This window comes from Centruroides sculpturatus, unplaced genomic scaffold (assembly GCF_000671375.1).
Source record: "Centruroides sculpturatus isolate CEXI.00-Female unplaced genomic scaffold, Cexi_2.0 scaffold168, whole genome shotgun sequence".
Classification (NCBI taxonomy): Eukaryota; Metazoa; Arthropoda; class Arachnida; order Scorpiones; family Buthidae; genus Centruroides; species Centruroides sculpturatus.
This window is the reverse complement of record NW_019384519.1, coordinates 415,645-429,483: the sequence shown is the minus strand read 5'-3', so window position 1 is coordinate 429,483 and position 13,839 is coordinate 415,645. Positions and strand designations below refer to the sequence as shown.

Sequence of the window (13,839 nt, the reverse complement as noted above, 5' to 3'; positions counted from 1 at the left end):
AAATAAGTTGTTAGAAATCGGCCGCTCTTTGCTGAGCTGTTCCGCGACGAAAACAATGTTGAGCAATGGCAATGTCGAATGGTGACACTCGGTAAGTAATACTACAATTTTTTGTTTATAGCGTAGTTTATACAGATTATTCCCAAAAAAAATATACGTATTTTGGAAATGTTGAGTCGGATTAGTCTAGAATCGATTAATTTTATGGAAGAAAACCTTTCAAACAGCCGTAGTCCGTAAACTTGATACGTGTCGGGTTGTGATTGGAAGGATTCATAAGAAATCGGATTCCTAAAGAATGGAACGTATCTCTATCTTATAGGGGGGTCGACTGTAGTTGTTCTGCCACAATTTCATCTTGGCAGACAAAAGCTGAGCCAACAGTCATCTGATTTAGATCCATCAGTGTAAATAGGAATTGAATTCCTCTGACGATGTTCAATTTCTGCTGTCTATACACGTAATCTGGAGTGGATTCCTTAAAAAACTGCTTTAAGCTAAGGTGTACTTCTATCACAGAAGTTGACCAAGGTATTTCTATAAGGTGATATATTATCATCATCAGGCTGCGTAAAATGTTGCTTGTGTCTAATTCAATCATGCTGCTTACATTCTCTATTCTTATGTAGAATGTAGGGACACTACAGTAGACTCCCCTATAAAACTGGTTCATATAATGCGAATTCACATATAACAGCGAAAAAAATTGTAACTGTATTCGTATAAACACACTAAAAGAAACTCATAAAATACGGTAAATCATCATCACCAACTCATGTTGCGACAGGATTGGTCAAATCTAGACCAATAGCAGATATTGCACAAACTGTTGAGTTTAAACGAGCAGCAATCTACTAAAAACCATTTATTATTTAATGGCCATAAAAATTATGTTTATATTAATGATGTCTCCAAAGTTCAGCAAATTTTTTGCAGAAAAATAATTTATCAGAAAACATGCGCCCCCATTCGATGCACACTCCATGACAATAACAAGCTTAAGCAATGGCATCATGAAACAGTGCACACTCGGTAAGTAATCCTACAGTTTCTTGTTTATAGCATAGTTTATACGAATTATTCCCAAAAAATTATACGTGTTTTGGAAATGTTGAGTCAAATTAGTCTAGAATCGGTTAATTTTATGGAAGAAAACCTTTCAAATAGCCATAATCTGCATACATGCTGGGTTGTGATTGGCTCGTGTATTTAAGGACTCGTAGAACATGAATTTCATAAAAAGCGGAACGTATCTACCGCGTTACAGGGGGAGGTTGACTGTACTTCGGCAGGCTGCAAATAACCTTTTTAGCTGAGTATCTGATACTGAAGAATAAATGGAAGGTTTGATCTGAGATTTCAGTTTAAGGTAGTAGAAGAGAGACAACTGTTCTCTCCTGAGAAATAGTGGAGCCTCACGAGAATCCACATACAGAAGGTCAAAAAGCACCAATGCACAAACTCAATGCCTGATGGTCAATTGGATCCAGCATCCGAAGAGTAGATTCTCGCACAGAGCCATACACAATGCATTGTGTATGGCTCTTGCACAATCCAGCTTAGAGCAAACAAAGGCCCTATAAATCCTAAGCATAGGATTTGTCTGCTCCCTGGGATGAGCAGCATAGTACCTTTGGAAGGTTTAGACACTTTAAACATCTACTCTTCAAATTGCACATGTGTGCCAGAAACTCAATTTTTGTCAAACAAAATGATCAAAAACTGCATCATTCACTATTGAAATTTTAACTCCATATATGTGGATTTCAGGATCCAGGTGCAAACCACACCTATGGCAAAAGTGGATACTTTTGCCATAGGTGTGGTTTTCACGAAGTCTTCTCTGTGTTGAAATCAAAACAATTGGTCTTGGACCAATCACGTATGTGATTAAAAGAGGTTTGCAATTATCACTCAATAAAGTTCATGTAACTAGACTGGCATGAAATCTGGAAGTCATCCACATACAGAGTGTTTCACATTAGGAGGGAGGCAGTTAGCTATACTGTTCATTTTAATTAGGACCAGAGTCACACTCAAAATAGAACAGTCAGTAACCCCTTCTTGTGTGAAAGGCATAGATAAAGTAGTGCCAACCCTAACTTTAAACCTTTGATTCTGTAGGAAGTTTTTTATAAAAATTGGCAAATTGCAACCAATCCGAATTGGTGAAGATCTTAGAGTATCCTGTATCGCCAGCAGAGATCTTAGGCACACTCTATATTGAAGAATACTAAAACAAAGTGCTGTTGTCGAACAAACACTTCCTGTATAGATGCCTCAGAATTTACTAATGTATCCATGCAACTTCTGTTCGTATGAAATCCACACACTGATGTTAAACATAATCCTTTTCCTCTAAGACAGTGTTTCTCAACCTCTAACGAATCATCGCCCCGTCAATAAAATTGTTACATAAACTTGGCCCTCGGCATCGGAATTCTGAAGTGAAGGGGGCGATACTAACACCAAATTCGTACTGCATTGAATAGACTATTGACNAACATAATCCTTTTCCTCTAAGACAGTGTTTCTCAACCTCTAACGAATCATCGCCCCGTCAATAAAATTGTTACATAAACTTGGCCCTCGGCATCGGAATTCTGAAGTGAAGGGGGCGATACTAACACCAAATTCGTACTGCATTGAATAGACTATTGACTAGTATAATGTTATTTGTTTAATTATTGTACGATAAAACAAATAAAATATCTAATTATTCTTAATATAATGTTTTACTATATCGCCCAGAAAATTGTTTTTCGCCCCCAAAATATAATTTATTACAAATCGCCCCCTCAACATAGAAAAATGCCCACATGGGAGCAATATCACCCCTGTTGAAAAACACTGCTCTAATCATCAGATGTCTGTTTACAATTCTCTCCAAGAATTTAGAGAGAACTCATCAGAGAGATTGGTCTGTAATTAGAGGGATTTCTGAGGTCTTTGCCTGGCTTGGAAATGGGAATATTCAACTCCATTCTTTTGAAAAACCCAGTACACACTCATTTTATAGAGGCAACCACTAGAATTCTCTCTAGTGCACATATCTGAGCATTAACATTCTGTTGAGGTGAGAAGGTGTGACAAAGAGCTCTCCAGGATGGTATTGCAACACCAACACACTCCAGCTTTGGAAATGCATGATAATGCTCAGGCACTGTGATGAAGGAGACCTAATGTACATTTGAGATGCCCCTTTTCACCAAGTTGCTGTCTCCTTGCAACTCCCAACCCTGGATTTGCCTGGAGTCTGGATTAATCTATACAAGCGATTAAAACATCAATATTAGCTCTGATCCTACACCCACCGCCTACTCTATGTATTAAGGCAGATGCGCCTCGTTATGCATTTTTCAAATTTAAGTTCATAACATTGGAACTTTTTAAAAGTTTCTTGTTCTAAAACGGCTAATACCATTCTCAATTCAATTTAAAATTGTGTTTGAAATTGATACGATTCTGATTCTACCTGAGGACAAGGCCTTTTACTGTGTCAAAAGCACTCGTAAGAAATAAAAACACACAGCAAACGAAAAATAACACCTTTTTCTGTGAATTGTCTCTCCAATCAGTAAAATTTTTGGAGTGACATACACCATACATGTAATTTATAATCAATAACCTCCAAGAGTCAGGAAAGACATGCTCTGTCCATATTCTGTTAAATAAATTTTAAAAATTAAAAACCTATCAAATAATTCCCTTAGTAATCATGCAGTAGTGGATTTTATCTGAGCATACAGCAGTATTCCCTGAGGAATAGAGTGCTGTATGTAGTTCTATCCTGGTGAATAGCATTGTATTCTTCATTACATGAGGAATGAAAATTTAAAGACATTTTTCTGTTTGGGCTTTATAAGCTTGTAAATTATTGCTTAATGAAGAGGAAAATGTCTCACCCAAAAGATCGGAAATACCCTGTATATCGCTGATTATTGTGCCATTATTTTCCAGCATGGACAGAATATGAAGCATATTTCCCATTAATCTTATGGATTTTATCCCAGACTGCTTTTGAGCTAGTCAAAGATGTTATGCTAAATATATACTTCCTCCAAGAATCCCTTTGGCTTTACCTCCGTATTTTTCTGGCATTTGCCTTTTGGAAAGCAATCAAATTGCTAACAGTGGGTTATCTTCTGAAAATCCCCCATGCTTTTTTTTGTTGCACATATGCTGCTTCACAATTCTGGTTCCACCATGGTTTCAGATGTTTTGGATATCTGATTGATGTTTTCCCCATTATTTTTTCAGCTACCTGAATAATACTGGAAGTGACATCAATGGTGCAGTTGACACTATCAGGAATATTGACCATTTCCTCAGAGATGTTGGCCATAGGAGAATGCAGAACTTTGGGATTTTAAAAACAAAAGTAAAAAAGAATTTTCTGTAAAGTACAAAGTTAGTGTAAGGACAATTGATAATTACATCAAAAGTATAATATTCCTTATAAAAACATGTTTTTGGTGTTAATATTCCAAAAGATAAATTTCGGAAATATACATTCAATAGCTATATTGTTCAAGATTCTAATGGTATTTTAAATAAGCTTCGTAAACAGAAGCATGATAAAATAATGCCTTTGTGCTGAATGTGCTGAAATAATCAGGGTTCCTACTCAAATTTTTGTTTTGAATTCCCTGACTTTCCCTGACCAACTTTGTCCAAATTCCCTGACCCTCACATTTTTTAGTGTGGAATATCGACATAATAAAACAGCATTTACTGTTAACATTGAGTANAAAAACACTGCTCTAATCATCAGATGTCTGTTTACAATTCTCTCCAAGAATTTAGAGAGAACTCATCAGAGAGATTGGTCTGTAATTAGAGGGATTTCTGAGGTCTTTGCCTGGCTTGGAAATGGGAATATTCAACTCCATTCTTTTGAAAAACCCAGTACACTCTCATTTTATAGAGGCAACCACTAGAATTCTCTCTAGTGCACATATCTGAGCATTAACATTCTGTTGAGGTGAGAAGGTGTGACAAAGAGCTCTCCAGGATGGTATTGCAACACCAACACACTCCAGCTTTGGAAATGCATGATAATGCTCAGGCACTGTGATGAAGGAGACCTAATGTACATTTGAGATGCCCCTTTTCACCAAGTTGCTGTCTCCTTGCAACTCCCAACCCTGGATTTGCCTGGAGTCTGGATTAATCTATACAAGCGATTAAAACATCAATATTAGCTCTGATCCTACACCCACCGCCTACTCTATGTATTAAGGCAGATGCACCTCGTTATGCATTTTTCAAATTTAAGTTTATAACATTGGAACTTTTTAAAAGTTTCTTGTTCTAAAACGGCTAATACCATTCTCAATTCAATTTAAAATTTTGTTTGAAATTGATACGATTCTGATTCTCCCTGAGGAAAAGGCCTTTTACTGTGTCAAAAGCACTCGTAAGAAATAAAAACATACAGCAAACGAAAAATAACACCTTTTTCTGTGAATTGTCTCTCCAATCAGTAAAATTTTTGGAGTGACATACACCATACATGTAATTTATAATCAATAACCTCCAAGAGTCAGGAAAGACATGCTCTGTCCATATTCTGTTAAATAAATTTTAAAAATTAAAAACCTATCAAATAATTCCCTTAGTAATCATGCAGTAGTGGATTTTATCTGAGCATACAGCAGTATTCCCTGAGGAAGAGAGCGCTGTATGTAGTTCTATCCTGGTGAATAGCATTGTATTCTTCATTACATGAGGAATGAAAATTTAAAGACATTTTTCTGTTTGGGCTTTATAAGCTTGTAAATTATTGCTTAATGAAGAGGAAAATGTCTCACCCAAAAGACCGGAAATACCCTGTATATCGCTGATTATTGTGCCATTATTTTCCAGCACGGACAGAATATGAAGCATATTTCCCATTAATCTTATGGATTTTAGCCCAGACTGCTTTTGAGCTAGTCAAAGATGTTATGCTAAATATATACTTCCTCCAAGAATCCCTTTGGCTTTACCTCCATATTTTTCTGGCATTTGCTTTTTGGAAAGCAATCAAATTGCTAATCTTCTGAAAATCCCCCATGCTTTTTTTTGTTGCACATATGCTGCTTCACAATTCTGGTTCCACATGGTTTCGGATGTTTTGGATATCTGATTGATGTTTTCCCCATTATTTTTTCAGCTACCTGAATAATACTGGAAGTGACATCAATGGTGCAGTTGACACTATCAGGAATATTGACCATTTCCTCAGAGATGTTGGCCATCGGAGAATGCAGAACTTTGGGATTTTAAAAACAAAAGTAAAAAAGAATTTTCTGTAAAGTACAAAGTTAGTGTAAGGACAATTGATAATTACATCAAAAGTATAATATTCCTTATGAAAAACATGTTTTTGGTATTAATATTCCAAAAGATAAATTTCGGAGATATACATTCAATAGCTATATTGTTCAAGATCCGAATGGTATTTTAAATAAGCTTCGTAAACAGAAGCATGATAAAATAATGCCTTTGTGCTGAATGTGCTGAAATAATGCAATGTGCTGAAAAATCACAAATCAACAATAATTTTAATAATAACCAAAAGGGTTCTAAGAATCCAATGGGCTGTATTGATAAGATAGATTTCAAAATATTAAGCAGTATTGCTGCTCAAGACCCAAAGGTGTCTTCAAAGTCTTTGAAACAACAAAGTCTAACTTATCCAAAGAAATTAAAATGGATTGATGCAGCTTTGGAATTTTGAAAGAATTTGATCCAAGGAACCATCAGATCGGTTTTAACTCTTACAGATAACTTAGATAAACTATACATAAAATAATTAATTTATTTTTCTACTTTAGTTGTAGAAACAAATAATAAACCATTATCAGAATATATGAATAAATCAATTTAAAATATTTTAATTTCATGATTTTAAACCATCTTTTCCAAAGGAGGAATTTATACTTACCCTAAAAACCACTTTAAAAATATATATGAAGAAAGGGATTAATTTTAGAGATGAAATGCTTCACATTGTAGAAACTAGGTATTTTTATAAAAACAGTATTACAACTATCAATGCATCCGCTTCAATTGATGGTACTGTACATGTATATCAATCTAATAAAATTTGCTATATTTCCGTCAATTATTTACTTATGCATTGATAACGTCTGTTATAAAAAAGTTATGGAAGGAGCAGTTTTTATTATTAATCTGTCCTATGTTGTTCCCGAAAATATTCATGTTGACCTGCATAGGCGATCCCGAATATTTTTGTGTTTACATCGGAACGTTTTTTTATACTAGATGTCGCTATGCATCACAATTTTTATATTAAAACAAACTTTTAAAATATAATTTTTTTTTGTTTCTATATTATTCAATATATTTATTTTGTTTGTGAAACATAAAAAAAATAATTTTTTACAATACAGTAAACACAATTATTTTAAAAAAATTTGTAAAGCCCTAGGCCAGTGGTGCGCAAACTAGGGGTCGCCAAATTTTTATGAAATGCATTATGCCTGCATGCTGCATACCAAACAGTGTACATATAAAGAGTGAAGCGCCGTCACTCACTGTTTAATTGCAATTTCATACTGTCCGCTCTATCTTTGACCATAATGCGTGTGAAGTGTGAAGACGCAAGTTTTTCACTCCGGTAGATGGCACCCTCTTCACGGTAATTTGCCAGTTTTACTAAAAAGCACCTATTTGTCCGACGTATTGATGTTATACGTACTGTGTCAAAAGGTGCGCACTGAGCATGCGCACCGTACGAGATGAAGTGGTAATCAAGGGCTGTGGTAGTCATCTTGTAGACATGCGTACCAAGCCAAGGCCAACCAAGCCATAAAAGAAGAGATAAGATAAGTGAAGCATTAAGACAGGTTTCTACATCTGGTTGTGGAGGGCAAAGGTCAAAAATTTTGAAGTTTTTTTTTGAATTATTATTACTCGTTTGTTTTTCGATATAAGATTTTGTACTATTTCATGTCTGGTAGAGTAAAGTGTTTTCTAAATGCTACAGTAATTATTTTTTACCTAATTTATTTTCTGTTTTAGCTTTAGGCTACTTTCTGGCGATCGACCTCGTTGACCTTGGACGACTATAGTCGTCACTCACTGCTGACCGGTTAAGCATACCAAGCCAAACAAAGGAACAAAGCCACAATCCTCAAAGGCCAACCAAACGACCAAAAATTATCGCTGAATGTTTTACTGCGCGTTTCCATGTAAAGTTGTAGCATGTAGCAGTTGGCCTGCAATTGTTTTAGTTTCTCCTCNAACTCAATGCCTGATGGTCAATTGGATCCAGCATCCGAAGAGTAGATTCTCGCACAGAGCCATACACAATGCATTGTGTATGGCTCTTGCACAATCCAGCTTAGAGCAAACAAAGGCCCTATAAATCCTAAGCATAGGATTTGTCTGCTCCCTGGGATGAGCAGCATAGTACCTTTGGAAGGTTTAGACACTTTAAACATCTACTCTTCAAATTGCACATGTGTGCCAGAAACTCAATTTTTGTCAAACAAAATGATCAGAAACTGCATCATTCACTATTGAAATTTTAACTCCATATATGTGGATTTCAGGATCCAGGTGCAAACCACACCTATGGCAAAAGTGGATACTTTTGCCATAGGTGTGGTTTTCACGAAGTCTTCTCTGTGTTGAAATCAAAACAATTGGTCTTGGACCAATCACGTATGTGATTAAAAGAGGTTTGCAATTATCACTCAATAAAGTTCATGTAACTAGACTGGCATGAAATCTGGAAGTCATCCACATACAGAGTGTTTCACATTAGGAGGGAGGCAGTTAGCTATACTGTTCATTTTAATTAGGACCAGAGTCACACTCAAAATAGAACAGTCAGTAACCCCTTCTTGTGTGAAAGGCATAGATAAAGTAGTGCCAACCCTAACTTTAAACCTTTGATTCTGTAGGAAGTTTTTTATAAAAATTGGCAAATTGCACCCAATCCGAATTGGTGAAGATCTTAGAGTATCCTGTATCGCCAGCAGAGATCTTAGGCACTCTCTATATTGAAGAATACTAAAACAAAATGCTGTTGTCGAACAAACACTTCCTGTATAGATGCCTCAGAATTTACTAATGTATCCATGCAACTTCTGTTCGTATGAAATCCACACACTGATGTTAAACATAATCCTTTTCCTCTAAGACAGTGTTTCTCAACCTCTAACGAATCATCGCCCCGTCAATAAAATTGTTACATAAACTTGGCCCTCGGCATCGGAATTCTGAAGTGAAGGGGGCGATACTAACACCAAATTCGTACTGCATTGAATAGACTATTGACTAGTATAATGTTATTTGTTTAATTATTGTACGATAAAACAAATAAAATATCTAATTATTCTTAATATAATGTTTTACTATATCGCCCAGAAAATTGTTTTTCGCCCCCAAAATATAATTTATTACAAATCGCCCCCTCAACATAGAAAAATGCCCACATGGGAGCAATATCACCCCTGTTGAAAAACACTGCTCTAATCATCAGATGTCTGTTTACAATTCTCTCCAAGAATTTAGAGAGAACTCATCAGAGAGATTGGTCTGTAATTAGAGGGATTTCTGAGGTCTTTGCCTGGCTTGGAAATGGGAATATTCAACTCCATTCTTTTGAAAAACCCAGTACACTCTCATTTTATAGAGGCAACCACTAGAATTCTCTCTAGTGCACATATCTGAGCATTAACATTCTGTTGAGGTGAGAAGGTGTGACAAAGAGCTCTCCAGGATGGTATTGCAACACCAACACACTCCAGCTTTGGAAATGCATGATAATGCTCAGGCACTGTGATGAAGGAGACCTAATGTACATTTGAGATGCCCCTTTTCACCAAGTTGCTGTCTCCTTGCAACTCCCAACCCTGGATTTGCCTGGAGTCTGGATTAATCTATACAAGCGATTAAAACATCAATATTAGCTCTGATCCTACACCCACCGCCTACTCTATGTATTAAGGCAGATGCACCTCGTTATGCATTTTTCAAATTTAAGTTTATAACATTGGAACTTTTTAAAAGTTTCTTGTTCTAAAACGGCTAATACCATTCTCAATTCAATTTAAAATTTTGTTTGAAATTGATACGATTCTGATTCTCCCTGAGGAAAAGGCCTTTTACTGTGTCAAAAGCACTCGTAAGAAATAAAAACATACAGCAAACGAAAAATAACACCTTTTTCTGTGAATTGTCTCTCCAATCAGTAAAATTTTTGGAGTGACATACACCATACATGTAATTTATAATCAATAACCTCCAAGAGTCAGGAAAGACATGCTCTGTCCATATTCTGTTAAATAAATTTTAAAAATTAAAAACCTATCAAATAATTCCCTTAGTAATCATGCAGTAGTGGATTTTATCTGAGCATACAGCAGTATTCCCTGAGGAAGAGAGCGCTGTATGTAGTTCTATCCTGGTGAATAGCATTGTATTCTTCATTACATGAGGAATGAAAATTTAAAGACATTTTTCTGTTTGGGCTTTATAAGCTTGTAAATTATTGCTTAATGAAGAGGAAAATGTCTCACCCAAAAGACCGGAAATACCCTGTATATCGCTGATTATTGTGCCATTATTTTCCAGCACGGACAGAATATGAAGCATATTTCCCATTAATCTTATGGATTTTAGCCCAGACTGCTTTTGAGCTAGTCAAAGATGTTATGCTAAATATATACTTCCTCCAAGAATCCCTTTGGCTTTACCTCCATATTTTTCTGGCATTTGCTTTTTGGAAAGCAATCAAATTGCTAATCTTCTGAAAATCCCCCATGCTTTTTTTTGTTGCACATATGCTGCTTCACAATTCTGGTTCCACATGGTTTCGGATGTTTTGGATATCTGATTGATGTTTTCCCCATTATTTTTTCAGCTACCTGAATAATACTGGAAGTGACATCAATGGTGCAGTTGACACTATCAGGAATATTGACCATTTCCTCAGAGATGTTGGCCATCGGAGAATGCAGAACTTTGGGATTTTAAAAACAAAAGTAAAAAAGAATTTTCTGTAAAGTACAAAGTTAGTGTAAGGACAATTGATAATTACATCAAAAGTATAATATTCCTTATGAAAAACATGTTTTTGGTATTAATATTCCAAAAGATAAATTTCGGAGATATACATTCAATAGCTATATTGTTCAAGATCCGAATGGTATTTTAAATAAGCTTCGTAAACAGAAGCATGATAAAATAATGCCTTTGTGCTGAATGTGCTGAAATAATGCAATGTGCTGAAAAATCACAAATCAACAATAATTTTAATAATAACCAAAAGGGTTCTAAGAATCCAATGGGCTGTATTGATAAGATAGATTTCAAAATATTAAGCAGTATTGCTGCTCAAGACCCAAAGGTGTCTTCAAAGTCTTTGAAACAACAAAGTCTAACTTATCCAAAGAAATTAAAATGGATTGATGCAGCTTTGGAATTTTGAAAGAATTTGATCCAAGGAACCATCAGATCGGTTTTAACTCTTACAGATAACTTAGATAAACTATACATAAAATAATTAATTTATTTTTCTACTTTAGTTGTAGAAACAAATAATAAACCATTATCAGAATATATGAATAAATCAATTTAAAATATTTTAATTTCATGATTTTAAACCATCTTTTCCAAAGGAGGAATTTATACTTACCCTAAAAACCACTTTAAAAATATATATGAAGAAAGGGATTAATTTTAGAGATGAAATGCTTCACATTGTAGAAACTAGGTATTTTTATAAAAACAGTATTACAACTATCAATGCATCCGCTTCAATTGATGGTACTGTACATGTATATCAATCTAATAAAATTTGCTATATTTCCGTCAATTATTTACTTATGCATTGATAATGTCTGTTATAAAAAAGTTGTGGAAGGAGCACTTTTTATTATTAATCTGTCCTATGTTGTTCCCGAAAATATTCATGTTGACCTGCGTAGGCGATCCTGAATATTTTTGTGTTTACATCGGAACGTTTTTTTATACTAGATGTTTTTATACGCTATGCATCACAATTTTTATATTAAAACAAACTTTTAAAATATAATTTTTTTTTGTTTCTATATTATTCAATATATTTATTTTGTTTGTGAAACACAAAAAAAATAATTTTTTACAATACAGTAAACACAATTTAAAAAAAATTTTAGGCTTAACATTGATGAAAATTCAACATGGCGTCACAGGCAACAAATAAAAATTTCAGCATCAAACAGGTTAAAGCAAAAAGTATTTTACAAATATTTGTTTCGTTTCTCTTTAGATTACTACAAAATAAATTATCCTACGCTGAAACCTATTGCATCGAAGATGCATCTGGACTCCATTCAAGGCACCTTTGTAACTGTTCTGTTTCATAAAATATTAAAAGAACAGAAGATTGTTCTATGCTATTAACTTAATTTTTTCCAGCAGAAAAACTGGACAAATATATTGATTTGGATGAAAATATACTGAATCCACTTCAAATGAAATAGCTCCAGGCCAACAAACTTTTTACTTGCAAGTGACCAATCAAACGTGTTTGCATAAAGGTCAAGACAATGAGTTCTGCAAAGAGGCCTGACTTGTACAATACAAATACATTTTGCCCAGTTCAAGTGATTTTCAATACAAAATTCAAGAAGTTTCAACCAACAAGCAAGGACCAACTCAATCTGAATGACCTTAAGGCTATTTTTGGTTTCCCAAATTCCTTAAACCCCTTTTCTCAAAAGTGAAGCCATGACAGACTGCTTTCATGTTGAATGTTTTAAAACCTATGGGGCACCTCCGACAATAACTTCCAAATTATGCCCCATTACGCCGATTTCTATCTTGAATCCTGATGTTGGTCTTTTCTTCTTCACAGTAGTGGTTAAGCAGTGGGACACAATTACCAATAAGCCCGAGACAGGGTTGAACAACAAGGAGGAAATAACCCAGACATTACACGAGTATTGATTTACGTGATAATCAAAATGTACTAAATGAAGATTCCTTATCATGTGGATAGAAAGATCATAAATAGGAGTGTGAAACTGATAGTCACTACAACTTTAGAATGGCCTTCAAGCAGCTTTAAGCATGCCTATTTAGTACAAAGACGATAGTTACTTCCGGCATCCTGGCTTTGTATTGTATTGTCACACTTATTTTGCTATTCTTTGGCATGATGAGGAAGACCACATTGACAGTATCGCCTGTTATGAAGTACAGTGACAAAAACGTTCTTAGACACAGTTAAATTTATTAAGTTGGCAATCACAACTAAAACACTGCAAGATGTCATTCAACACGATACCTGAAAAGAACGACAATACTGACTTTCTCATTTCACAGTCTTTTGCTTGTCCCGGGATTCTGGGATAATAAGCAGGGCTGGATCATTGCATAGAACCATAGACAAATGAGACAAATGTCTAAGGCCCAGTTTTTAGAAGGGCCCAGTCAAACTGCCTATTTTGAAAAGATTTGTAAATAAGATTTATTTACAAATCTTAAAATTTTTACAATTTCATGATAAACTCAGGATATTTTTCTTCTAATTATCAATTAGAGTTCAGACTATGTACAAAAAATTATTTAATTAATTTTTGAGTCTATCAAATCCTTTTTTCGTACACCATAGAAGTAGCCTTTACATTGGTTTGAAGAAATCACTTCATAAAAACGAATAACAATAGGTAAAATTTACAATTAAAAACGATCAGACGTCAGCCTTTCATTTTAGGTATCTGACGCCTTAACATTAAAAATTAAGTAAATCTTCTCACCAACTGCCAAGTTTTATACCATCTGTATCAGGTTCAAGCCCTCTAGTGGTGGATACGAGTTATCTTTGATTTGCAT

General features: G+C 34.8%; 1 protein-coding gene across 2 annotated transcripts in view; it reads right to left on the bottom strand.

The window, feature by feature from the left end:
* The window catches only part of LOC111622687, a 200,844-nt gene that overhangs the window by 164,531 nt on the left and 22,474 nt on the right, over positions 1-13,839 (bottom strand). Inside the window, exon 3 of one of the 2 annotated variants that reach the window (XR_002756309.1) lies at positions 7,442-8,066. The gene's annotated coding sequence lies outside the window, so the exon portion shown is untranslated. Of the gene's footprint in view, positions 8,067-12,171; positions 13,292-13,839 lie in introns of those variants that run through there. The other variant, XR_002756310.1, reaches the window with a different exon arrangement.